The sequence below is a fragment of the Prenolepis imparis genome, unplaced genomic scaffold (genome assembly GCF_030444845.1).
Source record: "Prenolepis imparis isolate NDT839.2.m4 unplaced genomic scaffold, iyPreImpa1.0 SCAF_156, whole genome shotgun sequence".
NCBI classification, from domain to species: domain Eukaryota; kingdom Metazoa; phylum Arthropoda; class Insecta; order Hymenoptera; family Formicidae; genus Prenolepis; species Prenolepis imparis.
Window position 1 is genome coordinate 1 of NW_028141314.1, and position 4,315 is coordinate 4,315.

A 4,315-nucleotide genomic window follows, 5' to 3' on the forward strand; every position below is an offset into this window, starting at 1 on the left:
AAGCAGTGTATCAACGCAGAGTACTAATAGCTGTTTCTGTATATCCTGTGGATATCCCTGGTAGACATTGAAGATATCTAGCAGATATCTAATACATATCATTTTTCTGTGTGGGTACAGTAACCGGCCAAAATTATATCACCTTTTGACTTTTTCAGCATAACTTCTTTTAAAGTGCACGGATCTTTACACGAATCATAACATGTTTTGAAGGATGGTATAACATTGAATTATAATTCAATATGTTATACCGTCTTTCAAAACATATTATGATTCGTGTAGAGATCCCTGCACTTTAAAACAAGTTATGCTGAAAAGGTCAAAAGGTGATATAATTTTGGCCGGTACTGTATACATATATATATATATATATATATATTTATATATATATTTATAATATATATATAATATATATATTTTAGAAGCTAAGTTTGAAAAATTAAATACATACATTTATTCTGATCTCATATTGGAGAAACTTTCATTCATTCCCTTAGGGATTGAAGGCGTTTTTATAAGGAGCGTCCCCGAACTTTTTACAACCTCCTACTCAACCTCCACTTGGCCATATGCGATCTCACAATTTTTTCTAAATTCACATTACATTTTCTTCCTCCTCTCCTCTCTCATAATTATTTTACATATATCCAGATTTGAAAAAATGTTTTTCTTGGCCTCGTACCAATCGTATTTCTTGGCAAGTTCATTTGCAAATATAGATTTTATTATTCATAAATATGAAGTTTTTAATTTGTGGCAAGTGAGACGTGTCAATTGTTTGATCATTTGATTTCGATAAGATGAGTCATTTTTTAATTTTTCTTCCATGAGTTGAAGACTGTATTCATCTTTGAGCGGCAAATCTTCAAAAACATCAATTTCACTTATTTGTTCCACATCAAAAATTGAGCTGAATGAAAATTTCTCCAACATGAGTTTTTCATATGTATTTATTACTTCCATTTTTTGGTTGATATTGTCGATTTTTAATTTTAAATTCGTTAATTTTCTAATTACAATTTCTTGAAAATTTTCCCTTTCTGGTGTTTCTGTATGCATCTCCTGTCTTCTTGGTGTTTTTAGAAGTATTAAGCGTGCATCTAACGCTAATTTTGAAAAACAAGAATGTTTTTCTAATCTTTCACGTAAATCTCTGAGAGCAGTATGTAAAATTTGATACTTTGTAGCCCATAAAGCAAGCCTATTTTTCAAATCGTCTTTTGTATTTGCATTTTCAGATGCAATATAAGGTAGTGATTCGTGAGAATATTCTTCATTTAATTACAGATATTCATCATTTTCACATTTAATAAATACATTATTTTCTCCATAAATAGTGTTATTTTCAGTTGTAAATGTCACAACGATTATGTGAATTAATTGTGGAACTGGTCCGCGAATATTCTGGATTGTTATAATTATCTGATAATATACCCGTATTTAATAAACTGTCATATCAATTTTGATTTTTCTGCAACTAGTTGATTAAAGTGCCTCTTCGATATATGTGAAATGTTTTTTCTGGGTCGCTTTCGACTCATTGTTGTATTTTTAATATGCTCTCTGACCCAGTAAATACGTGGATGTAAAGACTGGTCGTACATTATTTTTTCTTGATTATACTCTGAATTCGTCGATAATTCGTAAAGAGAATTAACCCAAGAAGACTAGAGAACATGATGTAGAAAAATTATATAAAAACATTGAATTATAGTTTATTAATATTTACTATAAACTTATTTTGATTTATTATTATATATATAATCTTAGTTTTTCTTTGAATGCGAAGATCGAATCTTTTATTAAATTTATTTTGAAACTTTATTTAAAATAATGTGTTAAGTATATAATTATTTGTTCATTATTATTATTTTTCTTCTCCGGCCACATATACTATATGTTCACTACGTGCAGTATATAATATTATGTATGTATATGTGTATTAAAAATATATGCGATATATATATATATATGTGATAAAAAACGATATGTGATAAAAACGATTAAATATATGTACAATATATGTGATATAAAAATGAGAGAAACTTTTTCTATTAAAAAGTAGATATTTTTCATATAAAAATAAATAAAAAGTGTGAAATTTTTGTCTAAAGCTTTGTTTATAAATTTCACTAAATAATTTCACATTTTTATTTATTTTTTACATGAAGAATCTACTTTTTATCTTACACCTATATATTTCAACTATCCTCTATATATCCCATATAGTACAGGTAGATTATTAGTATATACGCAGTATATCGCAAACATATATCCCATTAATATTCGAAATACGTCCACGATATTTTGAGAATGTACGGAGGACGTACTAATGTTTGTCCTAGAAGCCTACTCAGTATATACTGAGAATATTTCTTGGTATATCATAAGTATATTAACAAAATATTTTGATCACATTATCAAGAAATATTCTCAGTATATACTGAGTAGGCTTCTAGGGCAGACATTAGTACATTCTCCGTACATTCTCAAAATATCGTATTTCGAATATTGATGGGATATACACAATCTACGTTTGCGATATACTGCGTATATACTCAGAATCTACCTGTGCTGTCTGGGATATATATATACAGGGTGATTCCAAACAACCGTTTGTCCTTAAAATGTCGTATTCCTGACTGAATTCTAAGACGATTTTTCCTTTGCCAAAATTTGATCCGAAGCTTAGTTTTCAAATTATTAAAAGAAATAGTTAGCAAATTACAGCACGAGTACGGGCGGTAGGCAGGAGCGGCGCAACTCATTATCCGACGCGGGCGACTGCGTGAGGCGCTCACTGCGATCAGCTGCTCGCTACACGCAATGTGTTTGTACGCACACACACATTTTCTCTCTCTCTCTCTCTCTCTCTCTCTCTCTCTCTCTCTCTCTCTCTCTCTCTCTCTCTCTCTCTCTCGCTCTCGCTCTCGCTCTCGCTCTCGCTCTCGCTCTCGCTCTCGCTCTCGCTCTCGCTCTCGCTCTCGCTCTCGCTCTCGCTCTCGCTCTCGCTCTCGCTCTCGCTCTCGCTCTCGCTCTCGCTCTCGCTCTCGCTCTCGCTCTCGCTCTCGCTCTCGCTCTCGCTCTCGCTCTCGCTCTCGCTCTCGCTCTCGCTCTCGCTCTCGCTCTCGCTCTCGCTCTCGCTCTCGCTCTCGCTCTCGCTCTCGCTCTCGCTCTCGCTCTCGCTCTCTCTCTCGCTCTCTCTCTCTCTCTCTCTCTCTCTCTCTCTCTCTCTCTCTCTCTCTCTCTCTCTCTCTCTCTCTCTCTCTCTCTCTCTCTCTCTCTCTGTCAAAAATAACAAAAATTTTTTGTTTGCATATTTCAATACTATATTGTATGTAGAAAATTTCAATATCAAACACATACGAGCCTACAAACTTTCATATATAATTTACATAATATAAGTACACGCCATAGAAGGTCCGCGGCGACAAAGTATCGAATTTTAATATTTAAAGACACGCCAAAAATTTTTCATTTGCATAGTTCAGTACTATATTAGTTGAATAAATTGCATAAATTATAATTTTTTGGAAAGAAATATTCAAGAATTTTTTAAGGCGCCACCTCTATAAGAACCTTGTGAAAATTGCATTTTTTAATTTTAGGAATTTTTTATTATTTAAACATTTAAGTAAAACAATTCAAAAAAATTTTTTGTATAAAGTTCTGAATACCGACTACCTTCGATTTCGATAAAATTTTGTGAAAAGCTTCCTTTTAGCTTAAAATAGATGCCTGTAAAGGGAATTTTGGCGATTCCTACAAGTAAGTCATTTTAACAAAAAATATAATCTAACCCAAACCTATGTTACATCCAGACTCAAGGAAGGAAGAGTCGAAAGGAAGGACGTAACTAAATTTATTTTTCGAACGACGGCAGACTATCCGTCTGTTCGACCCGAACGAACGTCTGGGCCCAAATAGGTCAACGACCGCAAGGGTCGCTCTTACTCTATTTAAAGGGCCGTTCACTCGGTGGTCCCTTTTCGGCAAGAGAATTTAATCTCTTTTGCGCAGGATCGGACCTTGTGCGATCTCGGTTTACGGGAATGAGTGGGAACGGGGTTGTTAATAAATGAAAAGCATTTGTGTTGAAATTTATAAATTTATTCCTAATATAGAGACGAAAGAGATTATATACATAATAATATAATCGACGGACTTAGTTGATAATGAAAGTGTGAGTGTATGTGTATGGGTCGCGGGTGATACATTAGTACGGAGGGCGTCAATCGAGACAACGAGGGAAAGTGTTTTGTGTTGATTATTCTAAGGTCTCGATTGACTGATACAATTATTTTTATCTAACATG